This window comes from Euprymna scolopes, chromosome 46, assembly GCF_053919585.1.
Source record: "Euprymna scolopes isolate OS-2025 chromosome 46, ASM5391958v1, whole genome shotgun sequence".
In the NCBI taxonomy this organism is placed as follows: domain Eukaryota; kingdom Metazoa; phylum Mollusca; class Cephalopoda; order Sepiida; family Sepiolidae; genus Euprymna; species Euprymna scolopes.
Genome location: NC_136527.1, coordinates 184,216,732 through 184,236,428, shown reverse-complemented (window position 1 = coordinate 184,236,428; position 19,697 = coordinate 184,216,732).

Genomic DNA, 19,697 nt, shown 5'->3' with positions numbered 1-19,697 from the left:
ATTTTTTTTTCAGATGTTCCTGAGTGACTGCCGTCAGTGAATTTTTATGGAATATTATTTAAAGAGTCATTATTTTATTTGAGAGATTACAGCGACACTTTTTTGGATGATTTAATATACTGGACACAATTATTTAATAGAATCTATAAAATATAAACCCTCACACCTGACTTGTAAAGTGTTTAAATATTCTAGTTCTAAAAATTAGATTTAATAAAACATTTCGATCACAAATGAGAAAAGCAATATTCTTGTAAAGTGTGTGGATATACTTGTTCTGAAAAGTAGTGACACATATGAGAACTCACCCTGGGGAAAAGCCACATTCCTGTAAAGGGTGTAGATGTCAAGCTTGGTGAAATATGAAAACGAACACTGGAGAAAAGCCATATTCTTGTGAAGTGTGTAAATATTCTAGTTTAAAAAAATCAGATTTAGAAAAACATATGAGAATTCACACGGGAGAAAAACCATATTCATGTGAAGTGTGCGGATATTCTAGTTCTAATAAATCATCTTTAGTCGCACATATAAGAACTCACACTGGGGAAAAGCCACATTCATGTGAGGTGTGTGGATATTCCTGTTCTAAAAAGTCAAATTTAGGTAGACATATGAGAACTCACACTGGAGAAAAGCCAAATTCTTGTGAATTATGTGGATATTCTTGTTCTGAAAAATACTCTTTAATGAACCATATGAAAACGCACACTGGGGAAAAGCCATATGCTTGTGAAGTGTGTAAATATTCTACATTAAAGAAATCAGATTTAGAAAAACATATGAGAATTCACACTGGGGAAAAGCCATATTCTTGTGAGGTATGCGGATATTCTTGTTCTAATAATTCATCTTTAGTAAAACATATGAGAACTCACACTGGGGAAAAACCACACACTTGCGAAGTCTGTGGATATGCTTGTTCTGAAGCATCAAGATTAGTGAGACATATGAGAACTCACACTGGAGAAAAGCCAAATTCATGTATAGTGTGTGGATATTCTTGTATTGAAAAATCAATGTTAGTGAGACATATGAGAACTCACACTGGAGAAAAACCACATTCTTGTGAATTTTGTGGATATTCTTGTTCTAATAAAACATATTTAATGATACATATAAGAACTCACACAGGAGAAAAGCCACATTCTTGTGAAGTTTTTGGATATTCTTGTTCTCAAAAATCACATTTACTGACACATTTGAAATCTCACACTGGGGAAAAACCACATTCATGTGAAATATGTGGATATTCAAGTTCTCAAAAATCAAAGTTAGTTAGACATATGAGAACTCACACTGGATACTAAAAACTGATCTAAAATCAACATGGTCTCTTAAAGAAATACACATTATACCAGTTGTGACAGGAGCAACTGGCCTAGTAAAAAAGAACCTTCAGAAATACCTAGAAGCAATCCCTAGAAAACCAAGCTGTAAGGAAATACATATAGCAGCTATAAACGGAACAGTGTCTATTCTTAAAAGAGCCCTCGGATAAAATATTAAACGGTAATAGTATCAAGTGTTAGCCCCAGGATCTCTTCAAACTAACAAATGTAAAATAAAAAAAGTAAAAAGAGAAACGGCAAATTGTGAAGTGTGTGGATATTCCTGTTCTGACAAATCATTGTTAGTGAGACATATGAGAACTCACGCCGGGGAAAACTGGAGAGAACTTGAATGCTTACTAGACACTGTTCTCGAGTGTCTAAGGTATCTCTGTACAGGGGTTTGTCAGAACAACCTGGCATGAGGATACTTTTCTTTAGAAGTAAACTCTGATCAAATATTAAAAATCACATAGTATTCGCTGCCCAAATAAGATCTCCTCACTATGGTTTACCCACATTAGCTTTTACGAGGAATGGCGCACCTTCTTCAAGTGATGTTACCTCAAGTAATAGCACAAAGCTGGATACTCCACCAGACTAGATAAATTCTTGTCCTGGAATCTAGAAAGACCAAGAGACCAAAACGAAAGATATACTACAATGTATGAAAATGGTTAATTGGGAGAAGAAAATGATGTTCTAAATTTCTTTACTCAGTGCTTGAGAGAATGGAACATTCGAATATCTATGCATCTCATATAGACTTTAAGTTTTAGCCTCAGCTCGTGGGCCCCTTGATTTCTGAGAACTTTGACTGAAATAAAATAAAACAAAAAATCTGAAATATTCATGTGAAGTTTGTGAATATTTTAATATATTTCCAGATGATTAAGAACGATTAATTATTACTGCACACCGACTAAAAAATGGCTGGCCAATGCAGATTCTGTCATTCAGCTATTTGAAACCCAAGCCACTTAATGTCCGAATGCAATATCCTTCCAGCCGATTGCTATTACACTGTCCGCCACAGTAAAGTGTGTAGATACCTACATTGGAAGATCTGCAAAGAGATGCAAATTGCAGGTCGTCGAACATCTGGGAATATGAACCACCACTGATAACATCAAATGGAAAAGTGACAGGGTTCTATGACAAAGACATACAGGCAAGCAGATATATAAAAGACAATTTCATCAAGCCAGATATAATAATAATATGGAACAAGCCCAAAAAACTGCACTTATTATCGATGTTACAGTCACAAATAATTTTGGTCTTAATAAAACTGAACGGGTAAATATAACAAAATATCAGGACGTAAAAAATGATCTAAAAATGACGGGGTCTCTGAAAGAAATAAACATTATACCGATTGAGACAGTAGCAACTCGGATAATAAAAAACAATCTTCAGACATATATAGAAGCAATCCCGGGACACCAGGCTGTAGCAAAGTACGGGTAGCAGTCATAAAGCAGACAGTTTCTATTCTTAAAAAGCCCTCGGACATACATTTTAATAGAAACGGAATCAAGTGTTAGTTCCCTAAGTAAAATTAAAAATAGGGGAAATTGTGAATTGTGGATTAATTCTGTTCAACGCTAGTGAGACATATGCGAACACACATTGTGAAAAGTCATTTCTATGACGTATGGATATACTTTTTCTCTAAAATCAAAGAATGTTCATTCGGATGTATTAATATAAAAACTTCAGGATAGACTATATAACATTGTACACGCTTTAAATAACAGTGTAATATCCCTAACCCCTCATCCCTTGAATGAACTCTTCCGTTAACTATAAATGCTGCGTAATTAACGCTATTTGTGACTTGCTTTCTTTTGTGAATAAAACCTTTACAAAGGTATTCGGCTCTTCGTTTTTCACTCAAATTTTATTCGCAAATGAAAGCAAGTCACAAATAGCGTTAATTACGCAGCATTTATAGTTAACGGAAGAGTTCATTCAAGGGATGAGGGGTTAGGGATATTACACTTTCCCCTTCTAATTTTTTTTTGTTATTTTATTTATTCATTTTTCATTATTTTTTCCTCTTACAAACAGGATTCTTAATGAATATTTAATAGATTAAATCGAATAATATAATGTAATATGACGAAGTATATAATCATTTAAAAACGGCATAATCTCTAAACGATTGTATTACGAGCAAATAAACTAAAACAAAAACTCTGAAGAAATACCTGAACACAATCCCTGGAAAAGTAAACTGTTGTAAAACAAATGCACATTATTAAAGCGACTATACCAAAAGAAAACACAGATATTTTTTTAATCGTAATGAAATGTGATATCATCCCTACGAGGAAATCACATGATTTCATGTAAAATAAAAAATTTGGAAAGCTATATTATTGTCCATTATTTTAATATTCATGTTCTCATAAATACGGTGTTGCGAAAAAAAAACTTACAATTATCTAAAACAACAACAATCTGGTAAAGAATGTACATATCATCAAAAATGGCTGGCCAATGCAGATTCTGTCACTCGGCTGTCCGAATGCAAGATCCTTCCAGCCGATTGCTATTACACTGTCCGCCACAGTAAAGTGTGTAGATACCTACATTGGAAGATCTGCAAAGAGATGCAAATTGCAGGTCATCGAGCATCTGGGCATATGAACCACCAATGATAACATCAAATGGGAAAGTGGCATACAGGCAAGTAGACAAGATCATCACGCCATAAAAACTGCACTTATTATCGGTGTCACAGTCCCAAATAATTTCAGCCTTGATAGAACTGAACGGGTAAATATAACAAAATATCAGGACCTAAAAAATAATCTAAAATCTAGAAGAAATAAACATTATATCGGTTGTGGCAGGAGCAACTGGCCTAATAAAAAACTTCAGAAATATATAGAAGCAATCTCGGGAGACCAAGCGGTAGCAAAATACTGATAGCAGTCATAAAGCAGACAGTTTCTATTCTTAAAAAGCCCTCGGATTTAAATTTTAATAGTAACGGAATCAAGTGTTAGCTCGCTAAGTAAAATCAAAAATAGAAGAAAGCCACATTCTTGTGAATTGTGGATTAATTCTGTTCTGAAATATCAACGCTAGTGAGACATATTAGAACACACATTGTGAAAAGTCATTTCTATGATGTGTGGATATACTTTTTCTCTAAAATCAAAGAATGTTCATTCGGATATATTAATATAAAAACTTCAGGATAGACTATATAACATTGTACACGCTTTAAATAGCAGGATTCTTAATGAATATTTAATAGATTAAATCGAAGAATATAATGTAATATGACGAAGTATAGACTCATTAAAAACGACATAATCTCTAAACGATTGCATTACGAGCAAATAAACTATAACAAAACTCTGATGAAATACCTAGGCACAATCTCTGAAAAAGTAAACTGTTGTAAAAGCGACTATACGAAAAAAAAACAGATATTTTTTTAATGAAATTTGTCCTAACAAATGTCAATCACAAACCTTGCTGAAATGTTTGAGGGGCGTCATACTGGAAAATACTGCCGAGATATAATGAACCAGCAAGACAGAAAAATAGAAGACCACAGAAATCAAGATAGGCTTAATAACACAAAAACGGAAACAGTATAAAAGAGCACGAAAATTCCTGGAAGTGCTTCCCTTTAATGGCTCCAACATTGATGAAGAATAGCTGGTCAAGATTGGGTTTTTTTTTACAAATGGATTACAATAGAATGACCAGTGCAGGAAATGTCACACAGCGATTAAGGGCGCGAATCACATACTGTCTGACTTTCCAGTCCTATTGGCAGATGATCTTTCCAACACCATGAACTGCCACTAATTCCATTAAATGGAGGCAGTGTTCTATTATAGGCATACAGGTTGGAAGAAACATAATAAGCCAAAACTGCATATTACTGATATTATCATTCCAAATGAATTTGCTTTTAATCGAGTTGAATCAAATGAACTTCATCCGTGCTGTGGTAAGGTTAGCTAATATATGTGATGATGAAGTATGTTAAAAAATAAAATATAACAGTTGAAATGTAGTCCATAAAAATAAACAAAAAACGTTTAAACGCAATTTAATCAAATATAAGGGACATATTTTACAGAAAATTCCTGGAAGTGCTTAACCATATATAAATGCTTTTCATTTAATGGCTCAAGCGTGGGAAACTTACATTGATGAGAAAATAGTCATAGCTAGTCAAGATCGGGTTTATTTACAATTGGATTTTTAGAAAAGTGTTAGTCTATAATAGTAATGCCATACAGCGATTAAGGGCGCGAATCACATACTGTGTATTACTTTCCTGTCCTATTGCCAGATGATCTTTACAACAACAGGATAACATTAAATGTTATATTATAGAAGAAAGATAATAAGTCAGAGATTGTAAGATGGGACAAGCCTGAACAACACTGCATATTCCTGATATCATCATTCCAAATGAATTTAATTTTAATCGAGTTGAATCAAATAAACTTTATCCGTATTGTGGTAAGAGTAACTAATAATGTGATGATGAGATATGTTACAAAATAAGATATAACAGTTGAAATTTAGTCCATAAAAATAAACCAAGAACGTTTGAATGCAATTTAATCAAATAAAACGGACATATTTTACAGAGGCAGAATCTGGGTTGGTCAGACGTGGATGAGGTTTTGCCTTTGCGAATCCTGAAAGCAATTAGAAAAAATGTAAAACATAAGAACATTGCATGCAACTCAAAGAGAAGTAACAGATGTGAAATAAATAATATATGAAAATATAAATTGTTGTTATAGTGTTTTATTTTGGCTGTAGAGAGAGTGAGGAACAAAGAGGTAAGGTATGTTTCTCATTTTGTTTGGTGTGCCATAAACTGTCTAATTAAACTTGTAAAAGAACTTTCTTGCGTTATTTGTTGTTGTTGTTGTGAACAGTGTTTATGTGTGTATATACCCGTGTACAGAAAACAACCGACACTATATACTAACAAGACAAGGCACTATTATGCATACATTAAGCGACACATTTATATGAACATCGTTACATGGACGATATTAAACGGTAGAAATATATATGCACGTTATATATATATATATATATATATATATATATATATATATATATATGCACGTTATATATATATATGCACGTTATATATATACATATATATACATATATATATACATATATATATACATATATGTATATACATATATATACATATATATATATACATATACATATATATACATATATATACATATATATACATATGTATACATATATATATACATATATATATATATACATACATATATATATACATACATATATATACATACATATATATACACATATATATAATTACGTATATACATATATATATATACATATATATATATATATATATATATATATATATATATATAGAGAGAGAGAGAGAGAGAGAGAGAGAGAGAGATACAACACATGCGTTCCCATGGCCTTGTTGTATACAAAATCTATGAGCCATTCTCTTTCGCCTCTCATTTTCAAGGGCCCTAGAGTCATTCGCCTTTAGGGTCCTTCAAAAGAAGAATCTGCTGACTGTGAGAGGAACTGTGTTGGGTTCAAGAAGCATTTGTCGGTTAACAAGATCGTTATTGAAGTTTATAGAAAGCGACAGAGAAATCTAAGCATTGCTTGGATTGGTTACTAAAATGCACACGTTTTTACATTGTATGATAACAATCTTTGCTATCAACGTCCGAAAAAAGGAATTTACCAAATCGACAGCTTCTTTCTTGTATTCTTAATCCTGCCGAAAATCTGTTGCTGAATAAATGCTTGAATGCTTACAAGTCTCCATATATGATTTATAGAGTTGGGTGATTGAGTACATTTCACAAAAGACGTGTGTAACATCCATCCAAACGACGCTGTTGTTTTGCTGAAAGTGTCCAACTGTCAGATCCATAGAGTAAGATTGGCTCACGGAAAACTTGGATATTGAATTTGCGAGCAAGATTCGATTTCCAGATCTTATCAGTTTTGTTACTCGCAGTCTAGGCCATGGCCTTTTTAGTAATGTTAAAGTCTTTATTAGAGTTTCTGATGTGTGATCCTAGATACTTGTAGTCTTCAGCACATTGGATGATGTTATTTGTGAAGGATTTTAATTTCATGGTTGTTGCGAATCAAACAATTATTTAGGACTATAAAAAAAGCAAGTAAATCTGATTATCAAAATGCGTATAATAATGTGTCACTCGCGTGAGACTATGATCCATTGAATTAACCATCAAATAATCCAAACACATGTTTATATGAAGATGTGGTGAAAAATGTTATTATACATCAATTTAACAATAAACAATCTGTGAAAAAGGAATTTTTCAAGTTGTAATAATGGAGAACTACAGCAATAAGCGGCAAGGGTTGGCTGGTACGATAAGTAAGATAAATGCAAATTTAGGCGCTATTGTAGTTCGAGGCGGCAGTATAAAAAGACAGCAGTGACATTTTTATCTCGAGCACGGGTGTTGCAGTCAGTTGGGAAGAAGACGAAAAGAAAATTACTACAGCGTTGAAAAGAAATATAAAACTGATTGTTGAGAAACAAATCTGAATCATGATGCGTTCGCGTGCTCACACGTGTAGTGAACTGACTTATCACATGTCAGAGGAATCCTGAGCGGACATGTGAAATAAAAAAGTTTTTTTTTTAAAAAGTGGTTCACTTTTGTGATTTTAATGTTTTTTAATTGATCTAAAAAAATGTTTCATGAGTTTATAAAAACATACTTTTATGTTTTCCGTTCTTTGTTGGAGGGAGGGGTATTCAATTATAGAACTTGTGCAGTTGGGGCGACCACCATACCTGACGCTCCCTAATGTAAACAGAATTTGTGCGAAATGTTAAACGGTATTCTTACTGTCGGAGCATTACTTACGGAAAAATGCTTAATTAAACTGCAGAAGCATCTGTTAATCTACACAAGTTCTATAATTGATTGTCCATCCCCCCAAAAGAACAAAAACATGAAAATAGGTTCTTGTAAACCGCTCATGAAAACTTTATTTATTAGATCAATTAACAAGCATTAAAAACTAAGTAACCTAGTTTTTCGTATGTGTTAATTACACAAGCAACTGATTTTCACAATTCACCGTTGACTGCTGAACATATTTTTACCGAAAGTTGCAATTCTCGTTAGTTATGAAATTGTCTCAAGTAATTATATTATTCGAAAAGTAGTTTAGAATTTTAGAAATAAAACAAAGATGGTTGGTAATTCCCTCTAAAAATAAAATTGTTATGAAAATAGACGAAATAAATATTATTTGTTTAACAAGAAATGTTAACGTTATACAAAAAATCAAAATAAAAACAAATATATTTTGTAAATCTTTACAATCTAACTCAGTGTAGATTACATCCGTTAATTTTTTTACTATTACGTTTAAACAATTATAAAAAAATAAAAGCAATTAAAAATAGTAAATAACTTGTATTTAAAAATTGGGGATCACTTCCTATATAAATCTAAGGTAAAATAAACACCCCTTTTAGCATTCACCGAGAAGACACTGAATAGATTACAGTTTGCAATTAGTGTGATTAGAGTGAATGGATAACTTATATCGGTTTTTGTTTAACAGTTATTTAAAAACTTATCAATTTTTGCTTAACAGTTATTTAAAAACGTATCGGCTCTACTCCACTTCCAAAAAGAAAACAAAATCTGACAGGAGCATTCTCTCCTACTTTCCTGTGCCATAACATTTAGAAACTACGAACGATTACATGTCTTGTTGATCACTAACTGACCACGAAGTGGATGCTCATTTTACATTAAATTTATATTGTTAAATGATCACACACTCGAAAATTTTAATTATTTTTATCAATTCTTTCTGTGCAGATTTTTTATAGTCTTTTGAAATATAACAATAAAGAAAGTAGATTTTGAATTCTTAGATGATAAACTATGCTGTGTAGATTGTAAAAATTTATTGATAATTGATGATGAACTCTGATGTGCTGATTGTAAACATTTACCTTTTTTCAACATTAAGTTTCTGCTGATGACAAATATAAATGGGTTCTCATTTTATGTAAACTTTATAAAACCATTAGCCCCTATTCTAAAATCTTAATGATTGGATAAAATATCAAACATTATCCTCTAGGTACGTATAGAGAGAAAAAGAATTGTATAAAATGTTCAAACAATTAAATATCGAAAAAGCAGTTTTCGACCAATTAAATTAAATAAATCGAATTAAATTAAATAAACAAATTGTGACAGAAATCCAAATATTAGATGAAACTTTACTTTGACTTAAAAACTAATATCGGACTAAATATTTAACAGGATTTTTTAAAATCAGATATTCATAAATTTTATTCACATTTATTATAAAGCATGGTGGAATCAATATATTCTTTTAGTAGATTGCAATAAAAAAATTTTAAATCAATAATTCATAAAATTTATTCACATTTATTATAAAACATGGTGAAATCAATATATCTTTTTATTAGATTGCAATAAATAAAACTATCTTTTTTCGTTGTTTTTTAGTGGTATTGGTCGTTCTTGTGGTTCCTCTTTTTTATTTTATTTTATTCTTGTGGAATAAAAATTGATCACGGCACCAAATTGTATATGTTATATACTGGGTGGTATGGCGGTGACGTCTATTTTATTAGCATCAAGCCTGTATTTTAACTATCCGAGATTTTTGAATATCTCGATAGATATAGAGATAGTTCGTTTGACATTTATGCATATATGTTTGTTGTCAGTCGTCTAGTGAATGGAATGACCGCTGTTCATTTATCAATGAATAACGGGACGCTATGTTATAAAACAACCTGGTTTATTTAATAAACATTCATATACACATAATATGGCGGTGAAGGTGGTGGTGGAGATAGTATAGTTGGAGAGGGTGTGGTTGCGATCGTGACAGGCAGTTGAGCGTCGTCTGTCTTCCCCTCTCTGCTGTCACTCTCTGACTCGTTCTTTTGTTTATCATTTGACTTTTATGAATTTTCGACCTCGTAATCCGTTAACCAGTTTACGTCATCGACCCACATTCTGACCCTCTCGATGTTTGCTTTTGGTCTTACTTGCGGCCGAATTACGTCATATTATTCCCGGGTTTCATTTTTGTCGGTCAGGGTTTAAGTTCATTCGAACTTTACTCCATTCAACGGTCTGACCCATAAACCGACTTGCGTCATAGGATCAGGCCATGCAATTCCAGGTTCCATTTTTGATGGCCCGGATTTCGAGTTCATTCGCACCTCTCCTCTATCTATAACATTATAAATATATCTTTTTTTATTAGATTGCAAGAAATAAAAATATTTTTTATATTTAAGATTATTTTACAACATATAGAATGATTTTGTTTAAATGTCTAAAAATCAAGATAAAAAACTTAACTTTCGTTACAAAAATTCAATAAAAAATGAAATTTGTTTTGTTTTTAGTAAATCGATAACAGTTTTGTTTCGTGTGTTCAATTCATTAAGAAATAAAAGATATGAACATATAAAAGAATGGAAAGTTGTCAATTGTAGTTTTTTTCGTACTTTCAATATGTGTTCTAGTTTTTTATTAGTTATTCCGGAACTTATCCACATTTTTTCCATTCCAGATGTTATATTTGATTCCAAATGTTATCAGAATTTCTGGCTTGTTTTTCATTTTTTCTAGGATCCAATTGGTCTCTAAGTTACTAGATCCCTCATCTTCAAACAGGAGCCTCCAATACTCTTCTAGGTCTTGCTTTTTTGGTAACTTTTCCACAGTGATTTTCTCTCTTATAAGGTTTCTGTAGAATAGCATAGCATTACATCTGAAGAGATTATTATATTTTGCCTTCTGTTATCCTTTGCTTGGATCCTTTAAGCATGTGCTGGTATCTTGCCTTCTATTTTGTCCTCTAGTTATTTTGCAACTTTTTCCATCTCTTCTATTTTTACATTGCTATTCTTTAATCACCATGCTTATGTAATATTTTTTGCTTTTGACTGGCATTGTTTTTGGAATTGAGGGAATTTTTTCTGACAATGTAGACTCCTGCAGAATATGTTATTTGATGTTTTTTACGAGCGCCATTTATGTTTTAGTTACTACCTTCCTCACTCATGAAGCTCGGATTTTATGCAGTTTCATGCTCATCAAGTTTTATGTATAGTGGTGGAAAACCTGACGGGTAACCACTTCATATAGTGAAGATCTCTGAGTTGGTTCAATCGGTTCAGTGAGAGTTCTCATGTGTGTGATTAAATGTGTTTTTACAGAACAAAAATATCCACACACTTAACAAGCATGGGGCTTTGCTTCAGTGTCAGTTCTAATATGTGTCGCTAACGTTGATTTTACAGAAGAATAATATCCACACATGTGACACTGTTCAGTTTAATCCACTAAAACTGGTCAAGAATATGATTTTTCCCTTTTATTTTACTTCAGTCGAGTGCCTTCTGATATGTCTAACTAACGATGATTTTTGAGAACAAGAATATGCACATACTTCACAAGAATATGGTTTTTCGCCAGTGTGAGTTCGCATATGTTCCATTAAATATGATTTTGCAGAACAAGAATATCCACAAACTTCACATGAATGTGGCTTTTCACCAGTGTGAGTTCTCATGTGTATAACTAGGACTGATTTTCGGGAATAAGAATTTCCACAGACTTTACAATAATGTGGTTTTTCACCAGTGTGAGTTCTCATATGTGTTATTATGTCTGATTTTGCAGAACATGCATATCCACACACTTCACATGAGTGTGGCTTTTCGCCAGTGTGCGTTCGCATATGTATAACTAAGGGTGGTTTTTGAGAAGAAGAATATCCACAGACATCACAAGAATATGGCTTTTCCCCAGTGTGAGTTCGCATATGCTTCAGTAAATTTGATTTTTCAGAACAAGAATATCCACACACTTCACAGGAATATGGTTTTTCGCCAGAGTGTATTCGCATATGTCTAAGTAACGTTGATTTTTGAGAACAAGAATATACACACACTCCACAAAAATATGGTTTTTCGCCAGTGTGAGTTCGCATATGCTTCACTATATTTGATTCTTTAAAACAAGAATATCCACAAACATCACAAGAATGTGGGGTTTCGCCAGTGTGCGTTCTCATATGTTTCAGTAAATTTGATTTTTCAGAATAAGAATATCCACACTCTTCACAAGAATGTGGGTTTTCGCCAGTGTGTATTCTCATATGTCTAACTATGGATGATTTTTGAGAACTTGAATATCCACACACTTCACAAGAATATGGCTTTTCGCCAGTGTGAGTTCGCATATGTTTCAGTAAATGTGATTTTTCAGAACAAGAATATCCACACTCTTCACAAGAATGTGGGTTTTCGCCAGTGTGCGTTCTCATATGTCTAACTATATTTGATTTTTGAGAACAACAATATCCACACACTTCACAAGAATATGGCTTTTCGCCCGTGTGAGTCCGTATATGTTTCAGTAAATTTGATTTTGCAGAACAAGAATATCCACAAACTTCACAAGAATGTGTTTTTTTGCCAGCGTGTATTCTCATATGTCGAACAAACGTTGATTGTTCAGGACAAGAATATCCAAACACTTCACAAGAATATGGCTTTTCGCCAGTGTGAGTTCTCATATGTTTCACTAAATTTGATTTTTCCGAATAAGAATATCCACAAACTTTACAAGAATGGGGTTTTTCGCCAGTGTGCGTTCTCATATGTCTAACTAACGTTGATTTTTGAGAACTAGAATATCCACACACTTCACAAGAATATGGCTTTTCGCCAGTGTGCGTTCTCATGTGTGCCACTAATTTTGATTTTTCAGAACAAGAATATCCACACACTTCACATGAATGTGGCTTTTCCCCAGTGTGTGTTCTCATATGTATCATTAAATTTAATTTTTTAGAACAAGAATATCCACACACTTCACAAATATGTGTCTTTTCATCACTTTGCACCTGCATGTTTCACTAAAATTGATTGTATTAACGTAGTTTTGAATATGGCATTTACTTTTATATTTAATTCTTAATTTATATGTTCTTATGAAGATTACAGAAAGTAAACCTGGTTCATAAGAATATAACATATATTTCTGCTTCTGCTTTTCTTCATACAAGTGAGCAATTATTGAGAGAATGTTAAAAATAGATTATATGTGATGAAGCAGGAACATCTGTAAATAAAAATAAAAGAAATAAAATATGTTATTTTGTAAATCACATATAAGTTTTGTTTTTATTATGATAAGACAAAACATATTTTAAATGTTTATATAAAGTAAAAACAAAGTTTATAATAAAAATAAAACCAATTCATGTTTCTGTATCATCAATCACATATTAGCTTTTGCTTGTTGTAAATATGAAAGGATGGAACTCACAAACGAGTTACAGTTTATTGAAAAGCTCATATGAAACACAGAAGCAAAATAATCAGATATTTTCTTAGTTAGCAAAGAACCAGACGACACAGTTATTGTTTAGGCTATGGTATAGAGACAATTAAATCTATAACTTGTACACAATTTGCATCTTGGCGAGAAAACATTGTAACTTTAATATATATATATATATATATATATATATATATATATATATATATATATATATAGCAACATTCACCCTTCCCCATCTAAACACATTAGCCAGCTATTGCCGAACTGAGACTCAAAGCATTGACCAATACAACACTGCTCACACAATCAAATCATCGTGAGTTATTCTGTTGCATTTGCAATTCCACACGCCCCTTATAAAATATCATTACCCAACATTTCTATCCAATCCACATACAACTTAAAATATCCACACTCATATAGCTGTTTCCTCTTATTTTATTAAAAATTTCATTGGAAACCACATGTTTTTCTCAAACAATAATTCCGATGCAAAATATACCAACAACACTCATAAGAAACCCAAGGACAAATAACATGAGGTTCTGTTGTAAATAGAATACAATAATTACACAAAAAAAACATCCATTACTCTTTACTCATATCCCATAATACCCACTCATCTAAAAATACCCACTCATCTAATAATACCAACTGATCTAAAAATACCCACTCATCTAAAAATACCCACTCATCTTAAAACACCCACTATTCTTATAATACTCACTTATCTAAAAATAACAACTCCTCTTAAAATAGCTGCGCACACAACTTCTTCAAACACTTATAAACCTCATCAGATTTGCACGCTTCAGAAATAACATCTGGACATCAATCATAACTCAGCTTTCATCTGGTGATAAAGTGCTTTCTTCGATCGATTATAAACCCTTATAGCATAACTTGAGTAAATTCTATTCAAATTGGCAATAAAAGATTTTTACGTGGCATTTCCCTGTGGCTAGAAAAGACAATTTCACAGACACCCTACTCCTTGCTATTCCTAACCTGTTTAACCTCTCTACATACATATATGCTCTATCTTTCCCCCCACAACAATAGGAAGCCACTATAGTAACGACCCGACATTCCATCCTAGCACAGTCAAGTTCTGTTTTGTTGGACACAGGACAGTCTGCAGTGAGTTAGACGACCCCGTCCCCATGTGAGCAATGGTGGATGTATTTAATGGTAGAGAAATTGAAAAGGCGAAAGGTCGCATAATGAAGACGAAAATATACCGTTATATATCAACGAAACAAATGCAATTTATTGCATAAATATTCAGGAAAGAGTGATAGGAAGAATAAGAGTTCAGTGAGATTAGTAACGTTACTTTCGGTTGACTCTCTAGTCAGGAACGCGGTGGTGGCTCATGGCCCCACCGGAGCGGTGTTTGTCATATCTTGACTGGTTGTGTGTTCAGCAGAAAAGAGGGTGAAATATGAGAAACAGGAAGTGACGTAGCTAGGTTGCTCTCCTGAGTAAAAGGGCGACAATCGAGTAATGCTGAGAGAAGTCAACTCCCACAGTTTCTACTGGTAAAACAGTTCAAATTTCGTTGTACATTATATTTCCTCCCGGTCTGTGCATCAACGAAATTTTCCTCATATCGTCTACTGTATTAGCATGAATATGTAGTTTTAGCGCCTATGGACCCATATGGCTATACTTGGTCTTTGAAATCTGACCGTTTTATTATTGCAAGTCCAGTATGCACTAACCCATATATATATATATATATATATATATATATATATATATATATATATATATATATATAATATATATATTGAAATTTGACAGTTTTATAATTGCAAGTCAAGTATGCACTAATTTGACCGTTTTATAATTGCAAGAACAGTATGCACAAACCCAAAGTATCTGCCTGATCAACCGTCAATATCTGTTTACTTCTAACTGGATCTGACATTTTCCATGAGGGAAATTATACAAATTATAAATTCACTATAGAGCCAGGGTAGAACGATAATCCCTCCTTTTTGGAGCTTGTTGATTCCAGCATGTGGATAGAAATATGTATATGCTATGTATGTATATTATTCCGCTGTATATGTAAATATAGAATTGTATACATATAACACCACTTGGTTTAAACCCTACCAAACCAATCTCCACCTATTACATTGGACTTTTATGATTTTAAACTTTCATCTTTTATGAAAATACTGTCTTCATATCAAACCTATATCTTTATTGTGTGCAGGTGTGTAATTTTACACCTGAACTTTTATTTTTCTTTAAACTTTTATTTTATTTTTCTATTGTATTCTGGATTTTTTCATTTTTGTTATTGCGTTTCTTTTTTTTTGTATATTTATGCATACTTGTATATTCGTTCATATTTTTTGCTATTGTGCTTCTGTTTGTATATTAATGTATACTTGTATAATCTTTCATATACTTCATTCAGATTGTGACTTTATTTCAATACTTGTATAGTCTTTTATATACTTCATTCAAATTGTGACTTTTTTGTATATTAATGTATAATTATTTCATATACTTCATTCAGTGTGACATATTTTTATATTAAGGTATAGTTGTATATTCTTTCATATACTTTTCAGATTATGACTTAATTTTCATGATCATGTATACTTGTATATTCTTTCATATACTTCATTGATATTGTGACTTTATTTTCATACTTGTATGGTCTTGTATACTTGTATATTGTTCATATACATTATTGAAATTGTGACTTTTTTCTATATTAATGTATACTTGTATATTTTTCATATTCTTCACTCAAATTGTGATATTTTTGTATATTCATGTATACTTGTATATTCTTTCATATTTTTCATTCAAATTGTGACATTTTTTTATATTTATGTATACTTGTATATTCTTTCATATTCTTGATTAAAACTGTGACATTTTTTATATGCCGGTATACTTGTATATTCATTCATATTCTTCATTAAAATTGTGACATTTTTGTATATTCATGTATACTTGTATAGTCTTTCATATTCTTCATTCAAATTGTGACTTTTTGTATATTCCTGTATACTTGTATATTCTTTATTATTCTTCATTCAGATCGTGACATTTTTGTATATTTATGTATACTTGTATATTCTTTCATATTCTTCATTCAAATTGTGTCTTTTTTGTATATTAATGTATACTTGTATATTCTTTATTATTCTTCATTCAAATTGACATTTTTTATATTCATGCATACTTGTATATTCTTTCATATTCTTAATTCAAATTGTGATATTTTTTATACTCATTTGTACTTTTATATTCTTTCATATTCTTCATTCAAATTGTGACATTTTAATATATTCATGTATACTTGTATATTCATTCATATTCTTCATTCAAATTGTGACATTTTTGTATATTAAATGTATACTTGTATATTCTTTCATATTCTTCATTCAAATTGTGACATTTTTGTATATTCATGTATACTTGTATATTCCTTCATATACTTCATTCAGATTGTGACTTTTTGTATGTTCATGTATACTTGTATATTCTTAATATACTTTATTCAGATTGTGAAATTTTGTATATTCTTTATATACTTTACTCACACTGTGACATTTTTATATATTCTTGTATATTCTTCATATACATTATTCAGATTGTGACTTGTTTTTATATTTATGTATACTTGTATATTCTTTCATATACTTCAGTCAAATTCTGAACTTTTTTGTTATAACTATAGTTCTATATTCTTTCATATACATCTTTCATATTGTGACTTTATTTTCATACTTGTATCGTCTTGCATACATGTATATTCGTCATATACATTATTCAGATTGTGACCTTTTTCTATATTTATGTATACTTGTATATTTTTCATATTCTTCATTCAAATTGTGACATTTTTGTATATTCATGTATACTTGTATATTCCTTTCTATTCTTGATTAAAATTGTGACATTTTTTATATTCCTGTATACTTGTATATTCATTCATATTCTTCATTCAAATTGTGACAAATTTGTACATTTAATGTATCCTTTTATATTCTTTCATATACTTCATGCAGATTGTGACTTTTTGTATATTCGTGTATACTTGTATTTTCTTTATACACTTTATTCAGATTTTCAAATTTTGTATATTCTTAATTTACTTTACTCACATTGTGACATTTTTATATATTCTTGTGTACCTGTATATTCTTCATATATATTATTCAGATTGTGACTTTTTTGTATATTTATGTATACTTGTATATTCTTTCATATACTCCATTCAGATTGTGACCTTTTTTTATATTCCAGTATACTTGTATATTTTTTCATATACTTTATTCACATTGTGACTTGTTTGTATAATTACTTTCACTTGTATATTCTTGCTATACTTTATTCAGATTGTGACTTATTTATGTTCATGTATACCTGTATATTCTTAATATACTTTCTACAGATTGTGACATATTTATATATTCCTGTATACTTGTACATTCTTCATATCCTTTATTCAGATTGTGACATTTTTGTATACTTATAAATTCTTTCATATACTCCAGTCAGATTTGGACTTTTTTGTATATTCATGTATACTTTTATATTGTTTCATGCACTTAATTCCAATTGTGACTTTATTGTATATCCATACATACTTGTATATTGTTTCGTATACTTCATTCAGATTGTGGCGTTATTTGCATGCTTGTATAATATTTCATATACTTCATTCAGATTGTGACTTTTTTATAGATTAATGTATACTTTTTATTCATTCATATTCTTCATTGAAATTGTGACATTTTTGTATATTCATGTATACTTATATATTCACTCATATGCTTAATTCAAATTGTGACATTTTTCTATATTCATGTATACTTGTATATTAATTAATATTCTTCATTAAAATTGTGACCTTTTTGTATATTCCTGTATACTTGTATATTCTTTATTAGTCTTCATTCAGATTGTGACATTTTTGTATATTCGTATATACTTTTATATTCTTTTATATACTTCATCCAGATTATGACATTTTTGTATATTCATGTATACTTGTATATTCTTAATATACTTTATTCACATTGTGAAATTTTGTATATTCTTAATATACTTTACAAACTGACTTTTTGTATATTTATGTATACTTGTATATTCTTTCATATACTCCATTCAGTTTGTGACATTTTTTATATTCATTTTAACTTGTATATTCTTACTATACTTTATTCAGATTGTGACATTCTTGCATTCAAATAGTGACATTTTTTAATATTTATTTATGCTTGTATATTCTTCCATATACTTCATTAAAATTGTGACATTTTTTATATTCATGTATACTTGTATATTCTTTCATATACTTAATGCAGATTGTGACTTTATTTGCACACTTGTATATTCTTTCATATTCTTCATTCAAATCGTGACATTTTTGTATATTAATGTATACTTGTATATTCTTTCCTATACTTAATGCAGATTGTGACTTTTTATATATTCATGTATATTTGTATATTCTTTCATATACTTCATTCATATTGTGACTTTATTTGCATACTTGTATATTCTTTCATATTCTTCATTCAAATCGTTACATTTTTGTATATTAATGTATACTTGTATATTCTTTCCAATACTTAATGCAGATTGTGACTTTTTTCTATATTCTTTACATACTTTACTCACATATATACTTGTAGACTTGTATATTCTTCATATACATTATTCAGATTGTGACTATTTTGTATATTTATGTATACTTGTATATTCTTTATTATACTCCATTCAGATTGTTACATTTTTTTATATTCATGTATACTTGTATATTCTTTCATATTCTTGATTCAGATTGTGACATTTTTGCATATTCATGTATACTTGTATATTCTTTCATATACTTTATTCAGAGTGTGACTTTATTTCATACTTGTATATTTTTCATATGCTCCATTCAGATAGTTAC